The sequence below is a fragment of the Schistocerca piceifrons genome, chromosome 2, assembly GCF_021461385.2.
Source record: "Schistocerca piceifrons isolate TAMUIC-IGC-003096 chromosome 2, iqSchPice1.1, whole genome shotgun sequence".
Taxonomy (NCBI): Eukaryota; Metazoa; Arthropoda; class Insecta; order Orthoptera; family Acrididae; genus Schistocerca; species Schistocerca piceifrons.
In genome coordinates this window covers 441,801,350-441,821,770 of record NC_060139.1, presented here as the reverse complement: position 1 = coordinate 441,821,770, position 20,421 = coordinate 441,801,350, and the positions used below count along the sequence as shown (strand labels likewise).

The following is a 20,421-nucleotide window of genomic DNA, read 5'->3' as shown; positions in this document are numbered from 1 at the left end:
TTTCATCGGTACATCAGTATATCTATATCGAATGGCACATTTTTATTATATATTATATTTTTTTGCAATTTTCGGTAAATATTTGACATTGTTCCTTTGAAATTATGATTGAGCAAAGCACATTAGATGATAAAGGAGTAGAAATTGGAGGATGAAGAGTAGGGTGTTTGAGGTTTACTGATGGCGTGGTCCTTCTGGTAACAGGGGAAAAGAATTACAGGATTTGGTGGACACCATCGAAGCTAACGGAAAAAATTATGGAATGAAAACTAACACAAAGAAAACAAAATTATTGGCACTAGGAGGAAATAATCATGCTGACTGGAGAAGTACTAGAACAGGCGCAAAATTTCAAGTATCTTGGAAGCAGGATAGACACCGACTGGAAGTGCAGCACAGAAATTAAAACGAGGATAGCAATGGCAAAAGAGGCGTTTTATAAGAAAAGGAGAATTTTCTGCAGCGGTCTGGACGGAGAACTCAGGAAAAGATTCATAAAATGTCTTGTATGGAGTGTTCTTCTGTATGGCACTGAAACATGGACTTTTAGGAAGAAAGACAGAGAAAGGCTGGAGGCTTGTAAGATGTGGACATAGCGAGGGATGGAAAGAATGAGTTGGATGGACAGAGTAAAAAATGAAGAGGTACTGAGAAGAGTGGGGGAGAGAGAAGACAGTTAGTAGATGTAATAAAGAGAAGAAAAAGAAATTGGATTTGGCATATATTAAGAAAGAATGACGGACTGACAAAAATCGTTTTAGAAAGTTATGTAGAAGGGAAAAGGAAGCGAGGAAGGAGGAGATTTCAGATACTGGATGACGTGATGGACGGTACAACATACAGCAGGCTTAAGAAGGAAGCAATGGATCGCAGGAAATGGAGATGCAAAGGACCTGCTAAAATAGCAGAAAACTAATGATGATGATATTCTCGTTTATCGTAACTCTAAGAAAGTAACTACCAAAGGGCAAATGTTTTCCCTTGATACACGTAATAATGTTCTTCTTGAGAAACAGCGGAAATCGATAAAATTGAACGAAACTCCAACGTCTGGTGAAATCTTTGTCAGATTCTATACTGAATATGCGGTTGCGTTAATCCCTCTTCTGACTATAATCTGTGGTAGATCCCTCGAAGAAAAAAAAAAAAAAGAAAAAAAAACACGCCTAGTTCTTGGAGAAAAGCATAGGTCACATTGGTCTACAAGAAGAGTAATAGAAGCGATCCTCAAAACTACCGTCCAGTAGGCTTGACAACGATTTATTGTTGAAACTTAGAACATATTCGGAGCTCAGTCATATAGAGGTATCTTAAACAGAATGACCCCTCAGTGCCAATCAGCATGGTTTCAAAAAACTTTCACTATATGAAACCTATCTCGCACTTCTCTCACATGACGTACCGGTACTGCAAGGTTTTGATCAAGGCAATCAGATAGATGCAGTACTTCTTGATTTCCGAATAGCGTTTGACTCAATACCACACCTATGCTTATTGGTAAAAGTACGGTCATATGTGGTATCAGGTGAAATTTGCGACTGAATTTGGGGAATTTTTGGTAGGGAGGACACAACATGTTATCTTGGATGGAGAGTCATGGTCAGATGTAAGATTAACTGGGTGAGCCCCAGGGAACTATGTTGGACCCTCCCTGTTTATGTTCTATATTAAGGACCTTGTAGAAAATATTCATAGTAACATAAGGCTTTTTAAACATGGTGCAGTTATATATGATGAAATACTCTTTGAAAAGAAGCTGCATAAACATTCAGTTAGCTCTTGATAAGATTTCAAAGTGGTGCAGAGATTGGCAAAAGCTTGTGCACTTCATAAAAAGAAAAAAATTGTAATAATATCAATCTGTCAATGGAATCGGCCAACTCATACAAATACCTGGGAGTAACACTTTGTAGGTATATTGAAATGGAAATGAGCGTTTGGCATCATTGGCCGGGAGGCCCCTTGCGGGGCAGGTCCGGCCGCCTTGGTGCAGGTCTTATTACAGGGTGATTAAAAAAGAATACCACAACTTTAGGAATTTAAAACTCTGCAACGACAAAAGGCAGAGCTAAGCACTATCTGTCGGCGAATTAAGGGAGCTATAAAGTTTCATTTTGTTGTACATTTGTTTGCTTGAGGCGCTGTTGACTAGGCGTCAGCGTCAGTTGATACTTAGATGGCGACCGCTCAACAGAAAGCTTTTTGTGTTATTGAGTAAGGCAGAAGTGAATCGACGACAGTTGTTCAGCGTGCATTTCGAACGAAGTATGGTGTTAAACCTCCTGATAGGTGGTGTATTAAACGTTGGTATAAACAGTTTACAGAGAATGGGTGTTTGTGCAAAGGGAAAAGTTCTGGACAGCCGAGAACGAGTGATGAAAATGTAGCACGCATCCAGCAAGCATTTGTTCGCATCCCAGGAAAATCGACTCGCAGAGCTAGCAGAGAGCTGCAAATTCCACAATCAACTGTATGGAGAGTCCTACGAAAAAGGTTAGTTATGAAACCTTATCGTCTGAAATTGGTTCAAGCACTGTCTGCAGCTGATAAGATTAAAAGAATCGATTTCTGTGATTCTATCCTTGCTCAATTGGAAACAGATGAATCTTTCGTTTCAAAGATTGTGTTTAGTGATGAAGCAACTTTCCACACTAACGGGAAAGTCAACCGTCACAATGTCTGTATATGGGGCACTGAGAATCCGCGGGAAACAACTCAGTATGAACGTGACTCGCCTAAGGTGAACGTTTTCTGTGCCATTTCAGCCAATAAAGTTTTTGGTCCCTTTTTCTTCGAAGGTGCTACTGTAACTGGACTACAGTATCTGGAGATGTTAGAGAATTGGCTGTTCCCTCAGCTCGAACAAGAAGCACAACAATTCATATTTCAGCAGGATGGAACGCCACCTCATTGGCACTTATCTGTCCGTAACTACCTGAACGTCAACTACCCGAGGCGATGGATCGGCCGCCAGGCAGCCCGTGACAGAGCACTTCATCACTGGCCTCCAAGAAGCCCTGATCTTACCCCCTGCGATTTTTTCTTATGGGGGTATGTTAAGGATATGGTGTTTCGGCCACCTCTCCCAGCCACCATTGATGATTTGAAACGAGAAATAACAGCAGCTATCCAAACTGTTACGCCTGATATGCTACAGAGAGTGTGGAACGAGTTGGAGAATCGGGTTGATATTGCTCGAGTGTCTGGAGGGGGCCATATTGAACATCTCGGAACTTGTTTTTGAGTGAAAAAAAAAACCTTTTTAAATACTCTTTGTAATGATGTATAACAGAAGGTTATATTATGTTTCTTTCATTAAATACACATTTTTAAAGTTGTGGTATTCTTTTTGAATCACCCTGTACATTCGACGCCACATTGAGCAACCTGCGCGCCGGATGGGGATGAAATGATGATGAAGACAGCACAACACCCAGTCCCTGAGCGGAGAAAATCCCCAACCCAGCCGGGAATCGAACCTGCGCCCGTATTACAGCAATCCGTCACTCTGACCATTCAGCTATCGGGGCCGACTGTAGGGATATGAAATGTAATGATCACCTAGGATTAGTTATGGCTAAAGCAGGCGGTAGATTTCACTTTATTGGTAGTACTAGCGAAGAGCAGTTAGTCTACAAATGAGACTACTTACAAATCACCTGTGTGACCCGTTCTTGAATATTACTCACGTGTGTGGAACCCATACCAAATAGGACTAACAGGGGATAATGCCCGTATACAGAGAAGGGCAGAAAGAATGGTCACAGGTTTGTCTGATCCATGGCAACGTGTCACAGAGATACTGAAGGAACGGAACTGGCAGAATGAAGTAAACTATCCCGAGAAAGATGTAGAAATCAATAAGCATCTTGCATTACACAATTCCTACAGTAGGTCATGTTCTTCCTCAAGGTTCAAGCTATCTCCTTGCCAAATTTCATCTAAATCGGTACAACGGGTTACTAACAAATTTAAACGTCATGCAAGATGAAGCAGTTTTTTACGTATATCAGTGTTCATGACGTCATATATATCTTGAACTATTTGTCGTACAAAGATTTAATTTTGCAGGTATATTAAGTGGTATATGTGAACACTATCTGCAAAATGTGTTGCGAATACAAATAGTAGTAAAGAAATAAGAAATTAAAACGTCATGCCTGATGCGAAAATGAACAGCGAAAATGTAGTAAGCGATGATGTTGTCTGGTTTATATGGCTTTTTTGTTATGGTTTTAGGGCGCAAAACTGCTACGGTCATTAGCGCCCGGTCTGTGGCTTAGGTAAAAAATTGTAAATCATCAGCAATGGGAGCGAAACTCAAAAAGTGGGGAAACTAAAAACAGAAGGAAAGCTTAGAAAACCACTATAGAATGGGGGGCTGTTTTCCCCAAAAAGAGCTTCAAATGACCGACGGCATCTTACTGACACTAATAAACTCGAGGACGCGATCGGCTGAGCGCATGACATCTGGAAGATATATCAGTCGAAGCTGCAGACGGGCGCGTAACGGAGTAAAATAGGGGCACTCAAGTATAAGGTGTCTCACAGTCCACAGTTGAGAGAAGTGTGAGCCGTAGAGTGAACAGGTGATAGTGGGGAGGTTGAACGGGCGATCTTTGTGCTGGCCGATCTGGCACTAAAGGTGAGATCACAAGCCTGCGTGGCTACCTCCCTAGTAGGCCGAGGAGATGCGAGAACAGTGCTATATTTACCCGCTAGGGGCACAATGGGCTTTCGACTGGCGACTAACTTACGAGCAGCAAATGTAGACACCTTTTCCTTCACTCTGATTTCCTGAATAAGCCGTTCATCTTTGAAAATGGGGTAATCTCTAGAGGAAGCAGCGTGGTGACCCATACAGTTGATGCAAAGAGGGGACGGAAGTGGACAAGCCCCCTGATGGGCACCCTTGCCGCACGTAACACATTTGGCCGGATTGGAACAGGACTGGCTGGTGTGATTGAACCGCTAACACCGATAGCAACGCGTAGGGTTTGGGATGTAAGGGCGAATGGAAATTATCTCATAGCCCGCTTTTATGTTCGATGGAAGTTGAACTCTGTCAAATGTCAAGAAGATAGTACGGGTTGGAACCAAGTACTTGTCAACCCTTTTCATGATTCTATGTACAGCCGTTACGCCCTGGTCAGACAGGTAGTTTTGAATTTCCTCGTCGGGCAATCCGTCGAAGGAGCGTGTATAAACCACCCCGCGTGATGAATTTAAAGTGCGGTGCGCTTCCACCCGGACAGGGAAGGTGTGTAGCAGTGAAGTTCGCAGCAATTTTTGTGCCTGGAGGGCACTGACTGTTTCTAACAACAAGGTGCCATTTCGTAATCGGGAACAAGATTTTGCAGGACTTTTATCAAATAAAGCCGACATGTTGCCCCAATCTATACTCAAGTTACCTGCGAAAACCCCATGTAAGTTAGTCTTGCAGTATTGGAGATTAGAATGTTCAAGGACAAGCAGACAGACACGGAGACTTTGGTGACGCATACACTGTACACCTGGCAGAAAAAGACAAGTTCGTGGAGCCCACCATCGGTAATGCTGGAATTCTATTTGTTGGTGGCCCACCCTTAGCAATGATGACAGCTTCCACTCTCGCAGGCATATGTTCAATCAGGTGTTGGAAGGTTTCTTGGGGAATGGCAGCCCATTCTTCACGGAGTGCTGCACTGAGGAGAGGTATTGATGTCGGTCGGTGAGGCCGGTCACGAAGTCGGCACTCCAAAACATCCTAATGGTATTCTATAGGATTCAGGTCAGGGCTCTGTGTAGGCCAGTCTATTACAAGGATGTTACTATCGTGTAACCACTCCGCCACAGGCTGTGCATCATGAACAGGTGATCGATGGTGTTGAAAGATGTAATCGCCATCACCAAATTGCTCTTCAACAGTGGGAAGCAAGAAGGTGCTTAAAATATCAACGTAGGCCTGTGCTGTGATAGTGCCACGCAAAACAACAACGAGTGGAAGCTCCCTCCATAAAAAAAAATAAAATAAAATAAAAAATAAATAAAAAAAACATGAACACACCTCCGAATTTTACTGTTGGCACTACACATGCTGGCAGATGACGTTCACCGGGCATTCGCCATACCCTCACCCTGCCACCGGATCGCCACATTGTGTACAGTGATTCGTCACTCCACACAACGTTTCTCCGCTGTTCAATCGTCAAATGTTTACGCTCCCTACGCCAAGCAAGGCGTCGTTTGCCACTTACCGGCGTGATGTGGGCTTATGAGCAGCCGCTCGACCATGAAATCAAAGTTTTCTCAACTGCCGCCTGTCATAGTACTTGCAGTGGATCCTGATGCAGTTTGGAATTCCTGTGTGATGCCTCTTCAACTGTCGACCGTCTCTGTCAGTCAACAGATGATGTCGGCCTGTACGCTTTTGTGCTGCATGTGTCCCTTCACGTTTCCACTTCACTGTCACATCGGAAACAGAGAACATAGGTATGTTTAGGAATGTGGAAATCTCGCGTACAACGTATGACACAAGTGACACCTAATCACCTGACCACGTTCGAAGTGCGTGAGTTCTGCGGAGCGCCCCATTCTACTCTCTCACGATGTCTAATGACTACTGAGGTCGCTGATACGGTGAACCTGGCAGTAGGTGGCAGCAGAATGCACGTAATATGAAAAACGTATGTTTTGGGGGGTGTCCGGATGCTTTTGATCACAGTGTATATATTATCAGTATAGATGCACAAGACTTGGCCAAACTAAAGACAGATTTATGTCTAAACGAAAGAGCATCTGGTGCAACGATAAACCCTAAGAACCTTGTGCTCATACCCATATGGACAAACCCAAGACAAGAGCAAGGGGCCTTTGTTCATAATAAAAGAGAAACATTCAACGAGCATTCAGTAAGTAATGCAGCACTTTTTTCTGCCAATTTCGGTTGCAAAAGTGCGCAATTTGTAATGGGACTTCGTATAATAATCCCGCTTCCGCCCATGAAGTTTCACGAAGTTCTGATCTGTGGTGGCGCTATTCGTAACCGTCAATATGGTATCTCTAACGGAGGTGCGTTCAAGCCAGAGAGCTGTCACTGTGTTTCTTTTGGCGGAAAACCAGAGCGTCGTTGATATTCATAGGCGCTTGCAGATTGCCTACGAAAACTTAGCGCTGAAGAAAACTCGTTGGGTTAGGCGTCTATCATTATCGCAACGAGGCCGCGCAAACCTGTCCAACCTCCCGCGTGCCGGCCGGTCGCACACAGCTGTGACTCCTGCAATGTTGGAACGTGCGGAGACTTTGGTGACGCATTACAATCAAGCCCGCACTGCTCAAGTGGATGTCTCTGTTGGCTAGTGCTGGTAGAGTGCGGCAACGCTCAATGTTTGTCCGGTCACGGATCGACTGTTGAAGGGGGGACCGAGCCGCAGGTGTACGGCCCCACGCGACTCGGCTCGGTCACGTACTCGCCACATGTCTGTTGTCCGGATTCCGGACACGCGGATAACCGAGCATGACCGGTCACCGCTGACGTCTCGCCACGCCTCGCCCCGGCTCGCAGCACTGTACTGTACAAATCCAACGCCTCTCTGTCTCTCTGTCTCTCTCTCTCTCTCTCTCTCTCTCTCTCTCTCTCACACACACACACACACACACACACACACACACACACACACACACACACCATATATTTATCTCTGTATCTCTCTCTCTCTCTCTCTCTTTCTCTCTCTCTCTCTCTCTCTTTCAATACAAAAGTAACGTTTCCAAGAGCGAGTGCGTGACACAGCTAAATTCATAAAGCACTTGGAAAGTAAAATGATATTCCAGTACAATCGCGGATAGAAGACGTAGCAATTTTATGTCTGGAAGTGATCACAGTCTTCTCACAAACGAAAGTCAAGGCTCAATTTTTAATCCTTTGTACTTCCTGATAAAAAATACATATCTGTTAGTATACATTAATTACGCTAGTTAATTATAAATCTATCGCGTATCATAATGAAACAGTGCTTTTAATTGCAGTATTTACTCACCTGGAAGATAGTGTCATTGACACTGCAAATTTGTTGCAGTTTGTGAAACCAAAGAAGAACTCACTGGATTGTCGGTTCTTTTTCGCCTTCTAATTTAGCTGTGGCCTCTTTAAATAGTCTCAGAAAATGAGCAGTTTTTCCTGGAAGCTCATTATCATCATTATCATATCCTTTTCATCTGTAAGCGGAGTCCTTTTCCGTCAGCAAAGCAGTAACTTTGTTATACTGAGTGTGTAAGGATTCCAGCATAGTGTACAAGCTGTTCCAGCGTGTGCAGACCTCTTGTTTCAACGATGATTTCAAAGACGAGCAGGGGCCACTTTTCTTGATCTCAATTACAATGCATTTTGCAGTATTTATAGTTGATGCGATGTTCGGGGCACGATTTAACAAGAAGTTATCTTCATCGAAAGTATGGCTAAGTGGTGTGTTTATACAATGAACAGCACAAGGAATCCTTTCGTGATTTTCCAAAGCCTTTATTACATTGGCAACCTGGTCGGAGACAAAAACAAAACTGTGCAACATGTGCGGCGATATGTCCCAATCAGCCATTTCAATTCCTTTCATAATATTTACTCCCGTCTTCTTAACGCCAGGGAATTTTGTTGTAAATAAAACATTGTTCACAGGAGACCAATCTGTGTAAATTTAATGAGTTGTAAGCGTCAAATAGTGCACCTGATTATGCGAATCAGTCCACATATCAACTGTCAAAAATGGCTCTGAGCACTATGGAACTTAACATCTATGGTCATCAGTCCCCTAGAACTTAGAACTACTTAAACCTAAGGACAACACACAATACCCAGTCATCACGAGGCAGAGAAAATCCCTGACCATGCCGGGAATCGAACCCGGGAACCCAGGCGCGGGAAGCGAGAACGCTACCGCACGACCACGAGCTGCGGACTATCAAGTGTCGCAGCACTTGTTTTATTAATAACTTCCGCAATAACAGAAGGCATTATGCTGTTTCGCATTGCATCAGCTTGTTCTTTGACATTTCTTCTTATAGTAGAGGGATGTGGCATGACATCTGCCACGTTAACTTCTCCCTAATGCGCACCTAGATCTATTAATTCTTGGCCTAGTTCTCTGAAACCTTCACCGGAAACAGCACTAATAGGTCTCACATCCTTAGCACACATTGCAACACATTTTGCTGTAGTACTATTTTTTATTACTGCCGGTATCCCTGAAGGAGCTGTATCTTTGTGAGGTTTCCTGCAACTGTGTTTCTTTAAATGAATAGTTCCCGATAGGAAACACAATACTGTGGAGCAGTTTATGCACGATACGCACCCAGATGACGCACTGTTTTCGTCTACAACCAACAGAAATGTACTCCATACTTGGCTTTTTAGAGCTTGCCGTTCCTTCAGTGTGTAAACATTGGTTTCTATCTTAGGTCTTACAGCACTGGCTTCCTCGCGCTGCATGATTACAGAGAGAGAGACACACCACAAATGAGAAGCCCGTACTGGCTGCAGTCTCACGCGGACACTTGTAATGTGTTTGAAGTTACGTGCTACGTATTCGGTCACGGCTTCTATGCTCGGTCACTAGAACTAGTGCGGGCAGCCTATCCAGTTAGGGTGTGCTCGCACCATCTCGTATTCTGTGCTCGCATACTCGGTCATGCAGGACCCACGTGCTGACACACTCGTGCACCAGTTGGGGTATTTAAAGGTGTGTTTCTGCTGGATTCCTTGTCGAAGAGGCTAATCGCTACAATTTCTATCGAATATCGTCACAGGCAATGAAACATGGGTTCATCACTTCGAACCGAAAACAAAACGGCAATCCATGGAGTGGTGCCACACATTCCAAAGCCGTACCCTCAGTGGGTAAAGTCTTGAAGATGGTCTTCTGGGTCGCTGAAAGGGTTATTCTGTTTCGTGCCCTCCCTCATGGTGCAACTATAAACTCTGAAGTGTATTGCGTTACCCTCAGGAAGTTGGAGAAGGACTTCCGCGTGTTCGTCGCCACGAAAATTCCACATCTACATGATTAGTCTGCAATTCACACTACAGAGGGTTCATCGAACCATTTTCATACTACTTCTCTACCATTCCACTCTCGAATGGCGCGTGGGAAAAAGGAACACCTAAATCTTTCCGTTCGAGCTCTGATTCCTCTTATTTTATTGTTATGATCGTTTCTCCCTACGTAGGAGGGTGTCAACAAAATAACTTCGCATTCGGAAGAGAAAGTTGGTGACTGAAATTTCGTAAATAGATCACGCTGCAAAGAAAACTGCCTTTGTTTCAATGACTGCCACCTCAACTCACGTATCATATCAGTAACACTCTCACCCCTATTGCGCGATAACACGAAACGAGCTGCCCTTCTTTGCACTTTTTCGATGTCCTCCGTCAATCCTACCTGGTAAGGATCCCACACCGTGCAGCAATATTCCAACAGAGGACGTACAAATGTAATGTAGGCTCTCTCTCAAGAGACAGTTTGGGTTTGTCGCATTTTCTAAGTGTTCTGCCAACAAAGCGCAGTCTTTATTTCGCCTTCCCCACAATATTATCTGTGTGGTCTTTCCAATTTAACTTGCTCATAATTATACTTCCTAGGTATTTAGTCGAATTGACAGCCCTTAGATTCGTGCGATTTATCGTATACCCAAAATTTATCTGATTTCTTTTAGTACCCATGTTGACGACCTCGCACTTTTCAATTGCCACTTTTCGCACCATACGGAAATTCTCTCTAGATCATTTTGTAGTTGGAATTGATCGTCTGATAATTTTACTAGGCGGTAAATTACAGCATCATCTGCAAACAATCAAAGGGCGCTGCTCAGATTATCACCTGGATCATTTATATAAATCAGGAACAGCAGAGCGCCTATGACACTACCTTGCGGAACGCCAGATATCACTTCTGTTCTACTCGATGATTTACCGTCTATCACTACGAACTGTGACCTCTCGGAGGGTAAATCACGAATCCAGTCACACAACTGAGACGATACTCCATATGCGAGCAATTTGATTAATAGTCGCTTGTGAGGAACGGTATCAAAAGCCTTCTGGAAATCTAGGAAAATGGAATCGATCTGAGATCCCTTGTCGACAGCACTCATTACTTCATGGGAATAAAGAGCTAGCTGTGTTGCACAAGAACGATATTTTCTGGATCTGTGTTGGTTATGTATCAGTAAGTCATTTTCTTCAAGGTGATTCATAATGTTCGAGTACAGTATATTCTCCAAAGTCCTACTGCAAATTGAAGTCAGTGATATGGGTCTGTAATTCAATGGCTTACTTCTATTTCCTTTCTTGAATATTGATGTGACCTGTGCTACTTTCCAGGCTTTAGGAACAGACCTTTCGTCAAGAGAGCGGTTTTATATGATTGCTAAGAAAGGCGCTATTGTGTCTGCAAACTCTGAAAGGAACCTGATTGGTATACCATCTGGACCAGAAGACTTCCCTTTCTTAAGTGATTTGTTTCGCAACACCTAAGATATCTACTTTTATGTCACTCATGCTAACAGCTGTTCTGGTTTCGAATTCTGGAATATTTACTTCATCTTCTTTTGTGAAGGAATTACGGAAAACTGTATTTACTAACTCTGCTTTAGTGGCACCATCATAGGTAACATTTCCATCGCTATCGCGCAGTGGCCGTATTGACTGTTTTTTGTCACTGGTGTACTTTACATACGATCAGAATCTCTTTGGGTTTTCTACCATATTTTGAGACAATGTTTCACTGTGGAAACTATAAATACATCTCTCATTGACGTGCAGCCTAAATTTCGAGCTTTCGTGGAACTTAGCCAGTCTTGGGGTCTCGTTGCCCACGGCAAGGTAAAGCCTCAAACAAGCCTGTGCACTTGAGAGGAGCTCACAGAAGTTCACCGGACTCTTCTCCTTCATCCACCTTACAACCCGGACCTCGCTCCTTCCGACTTCTATCTGTCTGCCCAGATGAAGGACGCACTCCGCGGGTTGCAGTACGTGGATGATGGGGAGGTTACTGGTGCAGCGCGACGTTGGCTCCGACGATGGGCATCAGAGCCGGAACGTGCGAGCGTACGGGCCCTCCCAGGAAGGTGTAAGGCCGCTGGACTGAACGAACATTTTGTTGAAAAATAGGATTTTGTAGCCAAAGGAGTGGGGGAGTAACACCGCGTTTTGGAATCCTGAATAAAACCACTCTGCTTTCAGAATAAAAAAAGTATTGCTTTACTTATCAAAAGCCCCTCATAAAATCCTCAGAGTGCATATCCAAACTAGTATTCAGAAATTGACATCTTGCAACTGGTGAACAATACTAAGTTCTATCAGAGCACCACAAAATGTCTGACAGATGGCGCTGGACAGCAAAATGTCAGTGACTGCACATGACAATTGTCAATAAAAGGGACTGTAATGACAGAGAGAATCAGATGCGCCAGCAATCGCAGCATATTGACGTTACCTGAAAAGGTGCTTTTAGTGAAGCTGTATTATCAGAAAGGGGAATGTGCTAGTTCAACGTTACGATCCTATCGCCATAGGAAGGGGATTCGAACGGGTAAAGGTCCGTTGACAAATGCAGCTGTGGCGAGAATGATTTCGAAGTTCGAAGCCACGGGTTGTTTAGACGATAGACCTCGTAGTCGCCGACCGAGCACAAGGCGTAATGCTGCTGAGACAGTTCAGGAAGAAATGGAGACTGTAGCAGGTTCGTCTATGCACGGGGAAGTCAGCGCTCGAGCAGTCGCACGTCGCATCGGCATTCCGTACACTACTTTTTGGTTGGCACTTAGGCGTACCGTCCGATGCTATCCGTACAAAATCCATCGGCATCATGAACTGTTCCCTGGCGATTTAGTAAAGCGGAGCGCATTTGCGCTGTGGGCGTTTCAAAATATGGCGGAAGATGACGATTGTTTGAGTAACGTGTTGTGGACCGACGAAGCTCATTTCACGCTCCGAGGATCTGTCAACGCCCACAACTGCAGAATTTGGGCTACCGAAAATCCTGGAACTGTCGTGGAAACTCCATTGCACGACGAGAAAGTCACGGTATGGGTTGAATTTACCACATCTACCGTTACCGGGCCTTTCTTCTTCGAGGAAATGCTTGATTCTGGTTTTGTAACTGCTACCGTGACGGGTGAGAGGTACGCCGACATGTTACAGAATCGCATCATCCCCAGCCTGGCTGATAAACACCTGCTGGAACGTACGATGTTTATGCAGGATGGCGCTCCACCCCATATTGCTAGACGCATGAAAGATCTCTTGCGCGCGTCTTTTGGTGATGATCGTGTGCTCAGCCGCCACTTTCGTCATGCTTGGCCTCCCAGGTCCCCAGACCTCAGTCCGTGAGATTAGTGGCTTTGGGGTTACCTGAAGTCGCAAGTCTATCGTGATCGACCGACATCTCTAGGGGTACTGAAAGACAACATCCGACGCCAATGCCTCACCATAACTCCGGACATGCTTCACACTGCTGTCTACAACATTATTCCTCGACTACAGCTATTGTTGAGGAATGGTGGTGGACATATTGAGCATTTCCTGTAGAGTGTTGTGTCTAGACAAGACAGCCTAGACACAATGAGAGGAAGCCGAAAGGCACGCGCTATAAAGAAAAGTACGTAGCTTCTGGAATACTTAACTTTAATCCATCCTTGTGGTACATCTGGAGATTGTGGCGATAAAAGTGAGACTCTTTAGATACAAGCTATGTAAGGCTAATGGCGCCTTGCTAGGTCGTAGCCATTGACTTAGCTGAAGGCTATTCTAACTATCTGCTCTGCAAATGAGCGAGGCTTCGTCAGTGTGCATCGCTAGCTACGTCGTCCGTACAACTGGGGCGAGTGCTAGTACGTCTCTCTAGACCTGCCGTGTGGTGGCGCTCGGTCTGCTATCGTTGAAGTGGCGACACGCGGGTCCGACATGTACTAATGGACCGCGGCCGATTTAAAGCTACCACCTAGCAAGTGTGGTGTCTGGCGGTGACACCACATAAAGAACATCATCTTTGCTTTGTCTTACTTTGTTATGCTAATTATTGCTATTCTGATCAGATGAAGCGCCATCTGTCGGACATTTTTTGAACTTTTGTATTTTTTGGTTCTAATAAAACCCCATGTCATTCCAAGCATGTGTGTCAATTTGTACCTCTCTATCTACATTATTCCGTGATTTATTCAGTTTTCAAATTCATACTGACTTTTTGATCACCCAGTATTTACTATCAAAATCTTGGTTTATGGCTCCAATTCTAAACCTGTCCACAGAATGGGTCAAGCTATAATATCGGCTGTCTCCTGGCTGCTGTGGCGTGGACAAATTTTTAAGGTTACACACATGACATGAACTCTAAAACCAGGGGGAGTAATTCTCGGCCTAGTCGATTTCTGGTCGAAGTTCGTTGCTCTGCTGAAGCACAGGACACCCAAAATTGTAGAAAACAGTCCGGCCAGTCCGACAGCGGTCTTGCTCCATAATTACTGACCAGAGTCCCAAACAGCACCCGTAGACCACACAAAGATTCCATTTGGACTTGGCTATATGCGAGATGCGCTCATGGGATTTGTCGACCTGGAAAAAACGTTCGACAGTGTAAAATGGTGCAAGATGTTCGAAATTCTGAGAAAAATAGGGGTAAGCCATAGAGAAAGACGGGTAATACATAATATGTGTAAGAACCAAGAGGGAATAATTATGCTGGAAGACGAAGAACGAAGTGCTCGCATCGAAAAGAGTGCAAGACAGGGATGTAGTCTTTTGCCCCTGCTGTTCAATCTACAGGCCTCCATCGAAGAGACAGTGACGGAAATTAAGGAAACGTGTATAATCTGGGATTATAATTCAGGGTGAAAGTGAAAAAGGATTGCAGAATGTGTTGAACAGCATGAACAGTCTAATGAGTACAGAATATGGATTGAGAATAAATCTAAGAAAGACGGAAGTATGAGAACTAGGAGAAATGAGAACAGTGATAAACACCACGGTTGGTGAACTTAAGGAATTCTGCTACGTAGGCAGCAAAATAACCAATGACGGACGGAACAAGCAGGACGTAAAAAGCAGACTATAGCTGGAGTCACGAACGATGGCGGTCCAGTTTAGGCTCGTTCTCCGCACCTATGTCACGCATTCTTTGACAGCCAATGAACGTTCAGGAGTGTTCTGAATGCCGTAGCTAAGATGAGCATTAAACGTGATCGTGGCGAATTGTTCAGTGAATTTTTATTCCATTTGTCGCTAGTTATCTTCGCTGATGGTTGTGGTAAGTGATACATTCCGCACAAGCAAGGGAGAGACATAATTTCCGGGATAAACGCTTTCTTTAAGCTGAAAGCGGAAAGCAAGCTCATGTGCGTAACGCAACTGTCGCTTGGAATCGTCAACAATCTAATCCTACTCCGCGCCTGTACATGCGCGGACCGCCATGGTTCGTGGACCGGACTTTAGCAACGGACGAAAAAGAGGTTCCCGGCGAGGGAAGTCTACTGGTCCTAACGTAAGGAATGTACGTTATGGACACAGCACTTTTTGGGAGCGTATGAAACCAGAACAGAAAAGAATCGAAGCCTTTGAGATGTGGGGCTACAGAAGAATCTTGAAAATAAGGTGGACTGATGAGGTAATGAATGAGATGGTCTTCCGTAGAATCGACGAGGAAAATAATATGTGGAAAAACACCGCCAAGACGAACGGACGGAATTATAGGACATCTGTTATGCCATCAGGGGATATCTTTCATGGTACTAGAGAGAGCTGTAGAGGATAAAAACTGTAGAGGAAGACAGAGATTGGAATACGTCCAGAAAGTAACTGAGGACGTTGCAGTTACTGTTGAGCCATGGTAAAAATTGCTGTTTTGAAGAGTGCGCCGAAGCGCGTACTGTGAAGCAGTCGCCCTCCGTTTCTGGCGGTGGCACCGCTGTGGCAATCGCAGCTTTGGTGTCTCCCTCTGGTGGGAAAAGGGAAAGGTAGCTTGTTCACGTGCATTTTAGGGGCGCTATGAGCTCGCCGACGAGTCAGTCTGGGTCAGCCTCTCGTCCCCAGCTTGCTAGCCTGTCTCTCGTCCGGACTTGTGGGGCAGTTAGTGTCTGTCTGTCGTCCGGAGTGCTAGTATGTCTTTCGTGCGGATCAACCTTTAAAGCCAGCATAATGAGAGTCTTTCCACTCCGCCAGTAAGAGAACTCAGCGAGTGGTCGCCCGGTCGGGGCTTCGTTCCTGCATCTGAGTCTGCGCGTTAGGCCGCCAGTCTGCTCGAGTTGCTCAGGAACGGTCATTGGCGGTTAGATCTGTCGGTTGGTCGGTCGCGCACTGAGACCCGAGATGCCTTGTCCGCCTTGAGCGTCGGCGCATGTGAGGTCCCCACGTGGGTCCAGTGGGCAGCGCCGTATAGAAAGGGGTAGTGGCTTCGCGGTTGACACGAGAGCAACAGGAGCGAAACCACGACATCGGGCTGGCCGGGGCGAGCTGCGACGCCGTGAGACGGGAGATCGGCGCGCCTTGCTGCGTCCGTTGAAGCGGCTGGCAGCAGACGGTTCGGGAGAGCGATTTGGGGGTGCTGCGCCAGGTCTTCTCGAGAAATCGCAGTTTATTAGAAGTTAAGTGATTGGTGATATCTTGTTTGATTTACTCTTGTTAAATTTTACTTGTTTTCTTGGTGAGGTCACCAGCCTTTTTGCTTTGGGGTCGTCCCACCATTCTTCTCCGTTTGCCCATCCGCGGGAAGGTGGTTGTTTCTAAATTCGGTGGTCCGTTTTTCCCTTGTGGAGTAGGGGCGGGTTAGAGCAACCTGCGGTTCGGTTTGTTCGGTAATCTCTGTGATGTTTGTCGGATTTGGTGTGTTAACGAATGTATTGCTTGGAGTGTAACGGCCTAATACCTGAAATATGTTTTGATCTTTGGAAACTTTGATATTATTGCCTATGACCTTGAGAGGCGGTATCTGTGTACTGTAGAGTATCTTAACTATTGTTTGGCCAACCTTGTAGAATTTTATATAAGATTGCATTTTATGGGCTTTTATTTAAATGATCGTTTTAGTATATAAAGCTGCCACCCTTTCACCGTAAGACTTTTGTTAGAAGTTAAAATCAAGTTGCACCTTCGGTGGCAAAGTTAATATTTTAATTTTTAGTGTTTTGTACCATTTCCATCCCTCCTACTGGGGTGCTTAGTTTGTGTGCTTGTGTAAATTGTTAAAACTTTTAGTTTAAAGTAATCTGGTGTGTTGCAGATTTGCACCAGTGTAGTCTTTCAGAGGCTGTTGAGAGCGGTCATAACTATGGCCGTGTCAAAACGGAGCGGCAAGGTTCTCTGCCCGAGAGCTCATTCAGTCAACACTTGTTTCTTTCTGCCTCTGAATAAATTGTAACTTGATATTTAGAGGATGCTTTCTGCTTATAATTTTAAATCTGTTTCTTTTATAAATGCTTTTAGGCACTTTTAAAGTGAATAAAATTCCCATTTGTTAAAAGGAATTTGGTTATAATTTCATCAGTTACTCTCTGGCAACTACTTCCACGCTTACATAATGTTCTTTATGAATCGCTAGTAAATAAAATAAATGTTTAAGAATAGTCTTTGAAAATAGATCACGGTTCAACTACTCTGAGATGAAAAGATTGTCACAGCAACGAAATTCGTGGCGGGCCTGATCAAACCAGTCAGAAGACTGATGACCACAAAAAAGCGCCCTCAGTCTCAGATAGAAGAGTGCAAAGAAAATACATAACGCATTCTGAGGCACTCCACTCAGGAATGACACTGACTCAAGATTCTCGCGTAAGCGGGAGAACGTGGTATGGCAAAATGTCTCGGCGCGTTTTTTATCATCAGAAGTGCGCAGCACGTGATACAAGGACGACTCTAACCTATGAAGAAGTAGCGAGACGCACACCTCATCAGGACAGACGTCTGCGTCGTACACAGGGATCTGGACGTTCTGGAGCACATGCTTCTGTGTCCGACGGTCGCAGACCTTTGGAAAAACCAGTGAACTAACAGTCTGATAAACAGAACCACGCCACACTGCCCTGTCGCAACGACAGTCACGACACCAGGCTTCAAGCTGTTCCCTGCCTGCAAGAGATCTGTCATCACGTGTTTGGCCGCCCACACAGAGCACTCCATCTACCACCTACGACACACGGAATCGAACCCGGGACCCCGTCCGCAGGAAGCGAAAACGCTACCGCAAGACCACGAGCTGCGGACGAGAAATTACAGTTTTTAATTTGTCTATGGGGTCAACATGAGAAGACACGGAAAATACCAAAATAAGAAGGAATTTTAATGGACTTTTTAATTACAGCATTAGACGCACCGTTCAAAACAATAATGGTGAGTATCGGCAACCTGACAGGCCAAAAAAACTGTTTAACAACAGCAAATAGGCGGGCTCCTATCAAAATCAAGGCGCAACAACAGCCAGTCTAAAGAGGACTCCCAGTAAACTGTATGAGGGTGGTTTGACAAATCTGCTAAATTTCCGTGATAGACTGCAACGTTTTTGTTGCCCCTTGATGATTGGTAAGTTCAATAATTCCAACGACCGTATAAAGAATTTCAACAACGTACAGCATGCAGGTCGTTCTTGACAGCAGTCTCAACTGGTCGGCGCATCGACTGTGATTGAAAATAGAAGACCGAGTTTCGTGTTGTTATCACACATGTTTATTTGAAGGGCTGGACTGCTACATAAATCAAAACAGAACTGGACGAAGTTAATGCGGACTCTGCACCATCACTGAAGATCATTTACTTTTGGATTAATGAATTTAGGCGAGGTCGGACAAACATCGAAGACGGAGGGCGCTCAGGTCGTCCAATTAAGGTGACCCAAAGGAAACCACTAACAAAGTACGTGCTGAGGTAATGCAAGACCGCCGAATAAAAACAGGCATCGCAACTGAGTGAGGGCATAATATCCTGTACAGAGAATTCGGTGTGAGAAAGCTGTGTGCGAGAAAAGTGACGCGATTGCCCAAAGTCGACGAAAAGCGGATCCGGCACAGCTTTTCAACACAATGTCGGCGATTTTTAGTCACAGTCTGCAAGGCCTTTAGCGCAGATTTGTGAATGTTGAGGAAACTTGGACTCAGCACTACACATCATAGTCAAATCAGTGGACAAAGGCTGGTGAAAGTGCACCGAAGAAGACAAAGACCATTCTGTCAACTGGTGAGGTGGTGACTCTGTTAACCACGCTGCTGCTACGGTCGCAGGTTCGAATCCTGCCTCGGGCATGGATGTGTGTGATGCCCTTAGGTTTAGATAGTTCTAAGTCTAGGGGACTGATGACCTCAGATGTTAAGTCCCGTAGTGCTTAAAGCCATTTGAACCATTCGACCACCGTTTTTGGGATACCCAAGGAATAATCCTTATATATTATTTAGACAAAGACAATATCATAACTAGATCCTATTACGCTTCATTGTTGGTTTTTTTGAAACTCGAACTTGCTGAAAAAGACCAAGGCTGGCACGCAAAAAAGTGCTCTTTCACCAGGATGATGCACCATCCCACACATCGGCGATAACAATGGCGAGAGCGCGTGTAATGGGTTTTGAATTGGTTCCTCCTCCATTCACCAGACTTAGCCCCAAGTGACTTCTTTCAGTTCCCTAACTTGAAAGTTTGGCTCACTGGGACGAAATTTTCATCAAATGAGCAAGAGATAGCTGTAGTTAACGAGTAAACCTATTTTTCCGATTGGAGGATTGCTGGACGAAGTATATGTCCCTCAAAGGAGACCAGATCGAGAAATAAGGTGAGCTCTTTACGAAACAATCATTTTTTCTTCCTCTTGTACTACACTCGTATTAAGTGTCAAATTATTTCCCATTTACGATGTTGGATTAGCTATGTAAGCTTATGAGATAATAATAAATTAAACAAACAGCGCGAGTAATAACTTGCGCAAGCTACTTACCACTCTCAAAGACAAATCTAGAGTAGTAACTTTTCCTTCGGCACTCGTCGAGCGTAGCAGGCAGAAACAATGAGTCTGTAATCTCCGCGTCTTCTGTAGCTGTGCTGACAACGGAAGAAATGAAACGTACATATATCGGGTGCTCTACTATATTTGTCTGCTCTTCGTCGTACAATGCGCAGCTGACCAGTGGTCACACAGCTAATAACGTTCGAGTGCCGCTTTCGGCACCACTATCAAACAAAACAAAACAAAAAAACAAAGAAAAAAACGGCTTAGTACTAAACTGAAATGCAGTGACAAACGTTATCTTCACGACGGGGAACGTTGGTTAAAGAACGCAACCGACTCCGTCGTGTAGTTTCTGTGAGTAACTTTCCGCCACCTGTATCGTCGGCTGATTGCTTTCTGACTATGTTTTGAAAGCTGAACGGACGGCTTCACAACAGATAACTTGGAATATACCGAGCCGACCACACACCATTAA

At 44.6% G+C, this 20,421-nt stretch overlaps 1 protein-coding gene across 1 annotated transcript in view; it reads right to left on the bottom strand.

Annotated features, from left to right (window-relative positions):
• Positions 1–20,054, bottom strand: part of LOC124775457 (arylalkylamine N-acetyltransferase 1-like) — a 75,288-nt gene extending 55,234 nt beyond the window's left edge. The window contains exon 1 of the mRNA XM_047250290.1: positions 19,935–20,054. The gene's annotated coding sequence lies outside the window, so the exon portion shown is untranslated. The remainder of the gene's footprint in view (positions 1–19,934) is intronic.
• Positions 20,055–20,421: the final 367 nt, after the last annotated feature.